Raw genomic sequence first — 9,986 nt, forward strand, 5'->3', positions numbered from 1 at the left:
TAAGCCTTTACCCGTCCCCTCCCGCCCCTGGTCTCATATTGCTCTTGATTTTATTCCGTTACCTAAACTCCCTTCTGCCAAGGAGATGGCTCAGATTCTGATCAATCACGTTTTGCGGTTGCACGGCCTATTGCTGGATTATTCTTAACCCTGTCCTGGAAACTGCAACTATATAATGTTGATATTCATCTATTCACAAAGAGGGTGATGGGCAGACGCATACATAACTATGATAAAAAAATTAAACATCCATTAATGCTTAAGAAGGTACAATATATTAATTAGGAGCATGCGCGTAATTTTTACGGGGGTCATGACCCCCCTGAAAAATCAAATCCAGTTAATATAACCCCCCCAATATCATCACATCATTCAGATTAAAATAAATATGAAATGTTCAGAATTAACACTTTTGTTTGTTGTCTTTATTAATTTCATTTACCAGCAAGAAAGATAGTATTATATTTTAAATAATCTGTAATGTACCCCCCCCCCCCCCGCACCGACTACTTGGTATGTAGTCCAGGGTATACGCAGGTATAAGGCAGTATTCTCACTTCTTTTTCAGTCGGATTTGCGTATACCCACTTCTAAACAGTGATTTAGTGCAGAGTATACGCAGGTATACGGCGCATTTCCACTTCTCTTGTAGCTAATCCAATCACATGATGTGAATAAACGCAAATATACCCTAAAACGCTCAGTAAAATAAGTTACTATGCGACAGGAGGACCGAGGCACCGGATTCCTTTGAAATATGATTCGCCTGAACGCCATTGGGCTAGGTTGCCGTCCATCTGACAATGCCCAACGCAATTGGATTAGAGAACTGTCAATCACTACCTGGTTCACAGCCTGCCATCATTAATGAAGCGAACTACTGAAACCTTTTTTCAGATTTACAAACAACATCGCAACGCTACATCCCCGTTTTTAGCTAGCAGTTCAAGCTAACGATAGTAATCAACATCAGTGTTGTTAGCCAGCAGCTCAGCTAACGAATGCCAAGCGCTCTCGTCCGCTACATCCACCTCCCACACCCCAAGTCAGAGAGGATGCCGAGCGAGATGCAGCCTGTCCCGCTACAGTTTCCAACAAAGACGTCAAACAAAGTGAGCACTGTTAAGTAACAGGAACTTGTAAATTATGTTAATAACTTATCGCATGGCTCGAAATTACAATTTGCCCGACCATCGCTGTATGTACACACCGCTTAGTCAGACATATTTGCGCTTCACGCTGTCTGTAGGTACTATAAATAGACTCCTAGTAGTGTGGATTGCTTTCACCTCATTTGTCAGGTCTACAAACAAGCTTGTCGATCTTCAGGTAATGTGGTCTCTATGACTATGGAGGGGTATATTTTAAGTAAGCCAGCTAATTAATGTCAAGTAGTTGATCGCAGAGATGTTCACAAGTCTCTGAGCTCGAGTCCGAGTCAAGTCTGAAGTCTTTGACCTCGAGTCCAAGTCAAGTCTGAAGTCTTTGAGCTTGAGTCCAAGTCAAGTCTGAAGTCTCGTTGTAACAAATAAACCTCTAATAACAAAAATAAATTATAAACATATATAAAAAAAACAAAGTTGCACATTAAGTAAGGTCAGTGGTGTAGTCTAGAATTTTGTAGTGAGTATACTGTGATTTTTCCCTCTCACCCTTATGACACTCGCCCCAGCGCCACGCACCACTCACACTCACAGATGCATACAGTATGGATCTTCATGTAACAGAGCATTCTGAAAGTGTACTCATAAACACATAAACTGAATGTGTTATCAACATGTCAATTTATTATAAGAAAAAAAAGAGTTAAACAGCCAATGGGTTACAACTGGGGAAACTGGACTGATTTTTAGACTGGTTTAGTGTTAATTAACATCTAACTTGGGGCCAAAACTTACTCAACTGTTAATTAAAATTAAATAAACTGTTTACAATCTTCAATCCGTGGCTAACACACGCATTGAAGAAGAAAAATATCCACTCTTTCAATAGCTATTATCTGACAACTATTGATAACATTACCATGTGTAATTTAATGGTGTAAATGTTTTTAATTAATACACATTTAAGATGACCATGAATTAACTCTAATTTGCATAGTCATTGATATAAAAAGCTTATTTTTTGCATATAATACAAGCATTGTCTAAAAATAAAAATAGGCTTTTACTTTTATTATTACAAGACCATCATGTAGCCTAATATTAGACACCAAAACCAAAGTGAAGAAAATTATCTTTAATTTGCAAGTCTGAACTGAACATCAACGCAGACATGAATTTCCTCACAGAAGTTTAAGATCATATACATCTTGAACGTAGATATATAAATGAACACAGAGAAGGGAAGTTTAACACTGTGAAGCACAAGCAAACATGCTGAAGGCAGCTAAACCATCAGGATATAATCACGGGCTTATTTTATTGCACTTGAAACCTTATCTATTAAACTGGACTGATGATTTAAATGTTGTTTACTCACATGTGCGTTGTTAACTCTCGGATTTCATGTTGAAGCACTGCTCCACTCGTTCACTTCTCCATATGGACAATTCCTGTTTGTTTACAGTGTCGCGTGAGCAGCTACACTGCAGGTTCGAGTTCATTTGGCGCTAAGCAGACCTCTTGGTGATGTCAAAGTACCGCGAGAGCGATTCAAAGCAGATTTCTCCATGTGATAACTGAAATCGCTCTCGCGGTACTTTGTTGTCACTCGCCTGTGGGTTCTTGTGGCGCCACAGTCTGCTCCCCAGTCACTCTAGATCCGCTATAGTATTAATTTGATTTCATACGCCGATCGGATCGCGCAGTTCGGCAGGTACAGTATGACACAAAGTTGCGCAACCCTGGACCTGACTGGAGCCAGACCGGATACACTGAACCGCATGTGCGTACAGAAATCTGCTCACTTGAGCCCATTTTTGCGGTTAAATTGTTTAACCATTTAAACAATTGCAAGCCTTAGAAACACGTTAATGATAAACGTACCGTATTTAAATTGCATATTAATCCGCAAATCGCATGCGAGCTGAACCGCGGATCCGTCACAGCACTACCCATAGCTTCAGATGAATGCCACAGCAGCAGCTGCCTGCAGGGACAGTCGACATGTATGTTCGCGGCCGCGCGCGAGGAGCAAATACATCACGTGTTACGTCGTGGGCAGGTTGTAGGTAACGGAGGGAGCTATGACAGCGAGCTCATCAGACGTTTCCTAAAAATAAACATTGTTCACGAGTCGTGCGAGTCGAGTCTGAAGTCTTTGAGGGTCGAGTCTGAAGTCGAGTCTGAAGTCACTGTGTGTGCGACTTAAGTCGCACTCGAGTCCGAGTCTCAAACTCGAGTCCCCATCTCTGGTTGATCGCTTATGTTTAGAATTGTTTGTGTGTCTATAGGTGACTGTTCATTTAATTTAATGTGGGTATAAGGCATCTTTATGTACGGATTTTATTGTTAAGGTAATGAGAATTTATAAAGAAATTAGTAGGTTAAAGGGGTAGAAAGAAAAGTGTTCAATGTTGTTGTCATCTTTCACAAAACCGTGCGTGTTAATGGTGATTGGCCTGACGACAGAGTCTTCAAAGAGTATGAGTGATGTATGAGCGAAATGCTTGTTAGAGGTAATGAGTATTAATAAGTCTTTCTGTTAATATGCTAAAAGAAGTTTTTGCTCATAAAGGTTGTTTTGTAGGTTCCTTTTTAATAGAAGAAACAACCGGTTGGTTTTAATTCTGTCTTTCTTAGATCCAGATATATTTTAAAGGTATTTCTTAATTTGGTAAAACCTCTAATTTAATTTAAGGGTTGATTTAAGGAATTCATATTTAGTGTTTGTTTTACAGGTCGAGCATGACTATTGTTACTATTTTATATTTTGATTTTTGTGGTAAATTACCCTTTTCTAATTGTATAAGTGATTTATGATTACTATTAGTATTTGTGTAATGATTTGAGGGTTTTTATTCATCATTATTATTTTAATTTATTTTTGTGAATGTATGATTAATTTTGTTTCCTCTCTTTGTAGTTTCATCCTTTCTGACTCTCGGCAGCACAGGGGCTTCCCTTGTGGGTGCGACTGGCACTGGTGCGGTGGTGGGATATTCTTGTGACGTGGCACCTTGTATTGTGTGCTGTGATTGCTGTGTTGAAGTGGGGTTGCATTCCAGTGGTTGTATATCCTTCACAATTCCAGAGGCCCCTTTTAAGGAGCCCTGTGATTTTGTCATGAGAGTATAAATATTTTTCTACATTATGAGGTTTGCCATAGTATTTTAAATATTTTATCATGTTACGTGGAATTAGAAGTTTTGTATTATAAATAAAACTGCTTGTAAAAGTGATCATTGTTATTACCGTCTGTGGCATTTAACTTATATATTTAAATACCGGCCAGGTCTGGTTGGTTACATTAAGGAACATCATTATTGGTAAGTCTGCAGCAGGAATAATTTGTTTAAATTGTTTAGTAGAAATGCATCTCAGTGTATCTGAACTTCAATAAACGTTGTTGTAAAACAGTAGTTTAATACACATTTAAAATAGTAATTGTAAATATTAAATATAATTCTTAAGATGATGAATATTATAATGAATAAATGGTTTTATACGTATTTAATAATTTCAATGTCTTTTAGCTGCTGTGAGAAGAAATCCCTTAACACGACATGCCACCGTACAGGAGATGGAGGTAAATATACAGAGATGGCTTCAGCTTGCACCAGATAGAGATGGAGGAAGGAGGGAGCGGTTGGGGAGAAAAGAGAGCTGTACCTCTTTTTCTGTCGACAATCCTGAATAGGATAAATTTTCTCTTTCCACACACATACATTATTTGCACATTTTTTATTTTATTGTTTTGATTTTTTACTCAAGTTGTTGCAGGAACAAGAGACCATTTGACCTGTTTTGTTATGTTGTGAAAATGCACAAACTTACTTGTGGAAACGCACAAACTCTTGGAAACACACAAACTGATTGTGACAAGTAAACATTTGAACAAGTACACAGTAGATTTTTTTGTTATGTTTGATAACTTGCACAAATGTGAATACTTCTGAAAACCAACTTATTGATTGCAACAAGTGAATATTTAAGCTGCTTCTCTAATAACTGTTTTTGTTATGTTTGGTAACTTGCACAAATTTTATTACTTAAGCAACAAGTGAATATTTAAGCTGCTTCTCTAATAACTGTTGTTCTGTATTGGTGTGTTCTGTATTAATGTGTTACGTATTGTAACTCCTCCTACTCCCCCTAGTGGATACTAAAGAAATTAGTCACATTTGTTCAGTGGCTTCTTTTAATGACATCATCAGGAAGCGCCCAGTAATGTCTTCAGTCAGCAGGTTCTGGTATTTCAGAACCAGGGTTTCAGAACAAGTCCATCTGCTCACATTTCAAGCTATAAACGAGTATTGTTGGTATGTACCCTGCTGAAAAAAACAGCATCAAACCAGCATGGGAATTATGCTGGTCTATGCTGGTTTAGCTGGTGGTCACAGCATACAAGCACCAAAACACAACATATGCTGGTATGATCAGCATGGGGTGCTGGTGCTACTGCTGGTTTAGCTGGTGCTAATGCTGGTTTGTTGCTGGTTTAGCTGGTGCTAATGCTGGTGCTGATGCTGGTTTGATGCTGGTTAAGCTGGTGTTCACTAGCAAACCAGCACCAAAACACAACATATGCTGGTCTTGCTGGTTAAATGTTCTTTAACATGTCATCTATCTATGCAGAGGAATATTTTCATGTAAGATGAGATTTATATTATTAAAATAGATTTCCGGGTGTTCATTTATCCCGGCTGTGGCATAAATAGAATAGTCTGAGCTAACTTATGACTAAAATCTTTAAATAGCTATTTCATTGTGGAAAATAAAAAGTTATTTGTACTAGTATTGTTTAAAACGTGAACAGACTTTATGTGAAGATTTAGTACTCATTTATGTATATTTTTGGTTTCAGTTTTACCCTACTTTTGTCATCATTAAAGAAGTGAATGATCCATCTTCGTCCAGTGTAGTGATTAGAAGAGGAGTTGAAGGGATAGTTCGGCCAAAAATGATAGTAAACCCATGATTTACTCACCCCCAAGCTGTCCGAGTTGCATATGTCCATCATTTTTCAGACAAACACATATTTGGATATTTTATAAAATGTTTTAGATCTTTCAGTTGATTAAATGTAATGTTACAGGGTCCACCCATAGTCCACGACCTTCAAAAGTTTTCTTTTTTTTGATATGTAGTTAACTCTTTCGCCGCCATTGACGAGATATCTCGTCAATCAAGAGAAAACGTTTCCCTGCCATTGACGAGATTTTCTGTCTTTCCGCAATAGCGCTATTATAGCCCTATTATATGTGGCACCCTTCCAGCTCTGAATGGGATCTCTTTGAAAAGTCTGTCACAAAAATGGAATTATCTCTGCTTTTTGCTCAAAATGTGGTGTTTTGCAGAAACCTAACCATATTCCAAAGCTGATTACAAAAGAACCACTGAAGGTAGGATGAAACTTTTTTGTTTTGTTTGAAAGCAGAGGGTCTGTTCTTTCATTTCGTATATTGTATGTTTATATATTTAAAGAAGAAAATTTTCTGGAAGGCATTCAACTTTGGTGGAAATCATGAAATGGCTGGCAACTTCTTTTTTAAACGCTGGCGGTGAAAGAGTTTACTTTAATGACAGAGACAGATTATACTTATTATAAGACCGAATGCAATACAATGTTTATTCATTTAAGACGTACAGTAACCACATGTTTACTATGAAAGTCACAAAGACAGCTATTTTGACATATGAGCATTTGTCCGTTTAAGCCAAAAAGACGTGAACATGAAGTCCGTTTAAGCCAAAAAGATGTGAACATGAAGTCGTTTAAGCTCTGTCGTTTAAGCTCTGCCTATCGGATATGCGCGTCGCGCTTTCAAGTTCAATGTGCAATCCAGTCCAGTTAACAATCATATAGAAGCATATAGAAGAATAATATAAAGATCACGTCAAGAATTAAAAAACAGGTTCACTTACATCATTTTAAAGACATGCCAATCTCGAACATGGTGTGACTGTTATGAGGTTTGACACTGGCCTTTTCTACCTAACAACAGCCACCCTCTGTTGGTGATTGGTTGGAAAACTTTATTTTGGTTTTGAGTGGTTGGTGATAGGTTGTGTGCAGATCTCAGAGCTCAGGCCGCCTACAGAGACGCGTTTTTTTGACAGCCTGCTTATGGGACGGACAGCTAGCGGATCGTTACGAAAGATTAGACGAATGTGATCATCTATTTTTTTGGGCCTTAAATTTAATGTTTTGGTCTCACACGTGCGTGTGGCGAGCTGTGTCGAAGCGTCAACCCAAAAATATGACAACACGCACATATAGGAGATGGAAAACACACTGAGTACTGGGGTCACAAAATTTACGACAGCTATCACAAGAGGCGGACAGAGTACACAGCTTCAGTACTTGAGTAAAAGTACAGATACCCCTTGCTAAATTTGACTCAAGTAAAAGTAAAATTACTACAGTCAGATGTCTGCTTAAGTAAAAGTACCGAAGTACTTGTTTTTAAAAGTACTTGAGTATCAAGAGTACAAAAGTACATTTTCTAAATGTTGCATTACTACTGCCACAGTGCACGTTGAACCATGTGAGATGATTGACAGCTGTACAGCAAATGATAGAGCTCTGAGTTCAAATCTGACGCAAATCAGGAAGAGGAGACACAATCGCTCCGTTCGCTGTTTGAGCTCTTCAGATCGCATAATTCAGTGGAATATTTATAGAAATGTTATTCTGTATGACTAAATATTTTACTAACATGTGATAATTAATCATTATTTCTCCAAATATGCGCACCATTGTACTAATAGCCCTGGCGGATTCTGTATATTTTATGTATTTGAACACAAATAAACCAGAGAAGATGATTTCTATTCAAAATAACGTGCGTTACAGATTAATTATTTTGGACTCCTGCCATAAATTAAGAAATTAATGTTACTGCAAACCAGTTTAATCATAAACAGTGGTCAAATGTCGAAGCTGAAATCTTAAGCCTGTCTTGTGATGCTGAGTTTTGATGCATTTTGAACAACAATAATCCGGGCACACCAGTGATCCCTGCCGCTCAAGGGGTTGAATTTTTGCAGGTTGTGATGAAGTTTTGTTTTGGTAAACACAGCAAACACTTGAAAAGAAAACTATCCTTAACTTGTTCAGAAAATTGAAATAGTCTGGCGAGGTGGGGCCACGGGTTGGCACATTCCAGGGATGGACCTGCTGCGTCTTCATCCATTGTTTCGTCCGTGGATTCAGCTCTTATCTAAATCTGACCATGGTGACTTTGGCGGAAAGATGAAGGTGATTGCTGATAGGCTGTCCCAATCAGTTGCACCTGCACAATCCAATCACGTTTAAGAGATGGAAACAACAAATTGAGGGTTTCTGAGATTTTTCTTGTTTCCTTTTTTTTTTAGAAATAACGGGTACTTACGGTTATGGATAGAAATGTAGTGGAGTAAAGAGTAAAGTATTTGCCTCTCAAATCTACTTGAGTAAAGTCATGAGTACTCCACAAAAATGATACTCGAGTAAATTAAAGATCCCTCTAAATTGTACTTAAGTACTGTACTCAAGTAAATGTACTCCGTTACTGTCCGGCTCTGGTTATCACCCGCCATTAGCCACACCTATAAATAACCACCAACCAGCATATCATGATAGTCACATAGGGGCTTATGACGGCCGTCACTAGCCGCCTAGTACGTCTGTCCACAGCGAACTACGAGACAATGTGTTCAAAGGTTCATCTAATGAAAATAAAAATGTGACAGACTTTGTAAGCTTTCTTGCCAGATGAGAGATTGTTTCAACAGGACTGTTGAAGTTTAATGATAAACCTGGAAACTACAGGGCATGGAGGGCGTCTTTCCTGAACACATGTCAGAGGCCTTAATCTTAGCGCAAAAGAAGAAATAATAATCTTAGCGCAAAATGGAGAGAAAGACGAAGAGAGGAGTCGCAAGCCCGAAGCTCCGTTGAGCTTATCAGCTAAATCCTATTTTTTCACTATCTTATTCCTATCTTTATAATATAACTAATTAGTTTATCTTAGGAATACTTTACCTTGACGATTACTGAATTGTATTACTAAGCGAAACGATTTTATCACTTGTAACACCCAGTTTTAGCATATAGCCCTCTAGCATTTCTTACCGTCTGTTTACTTAAACCTGCCTTCTTTGGCGATCTAATGGCGGATTCATCCGAGGTATGCTTTTCTGATCTGTCCACACCAGATCGGGAAGCTGTGAAGGAGGTGCTGCCCGGCCTTCGCAGAGTCAGCGTGCCTCACATCACCCTGTCCACAGACACTCGTAGGCGGCCGAGGCGTACTGCGAGCCAGCACCCGTCTCGATGCAGCTTCACGGACCGCGTTCAGGCGAACGGAGACGCCATCGCCCAGCATGAACACGGTAAGACTCCGCTTGTCATTGTAACCTGCACTACTTGCCACATGTACAGTTTAGCTTCTTCCGTCAGCATAGAGGGGTTTACATGTGCTAAGTGTATTGAAGTAGTAAGGCTGACGGAGAAGGTTGCTGAACTAGAAGCGCGCATCCGAACGCTAGTTGAGGACAGTAAGACCGCTAATGTTATTGTTACAAACACTGTTTCGGGTGCGCCTAGTGTTAAGCGTAATACACATGGCTCGGTTCCGACTTCAGAGTCAAGGCGGCTGACTAACTGGGTGACTGTCAGGCGGCATAGTCACATTCGGCACCCAAATCACGCTCCTGTTTTAATATCAAACAGATTTTCTCCACTCAGCAATACACCGGCTGAGACGTCTGTTAAAAGTGCCCTGGTTATTGGAGATTCTATACTCAGGAACGTTGACATTGAGGCACCAGCCACCATAGTCGATTGTATACCGGGAGCCAGAGCGTCTGACATTAGATCCAAATTAAAAGTGCTGGCTA

This window comes from Paramisgurnus dabryanus, chromosome 15, assembly GCF_030506205.2.
Source record: "Paramisgurnus dabryanus chromosome 15, PD_genome_1.1, whole genome shotgun sequence".
In the NCBI taxonomy this organism is placed as follows: Eukaryota; Metazoa; Chordata; class Actinopteri; order Cypriniformes; family Cobitidae; genus Paramisgurnus; species Paramisgurnus dabryanus.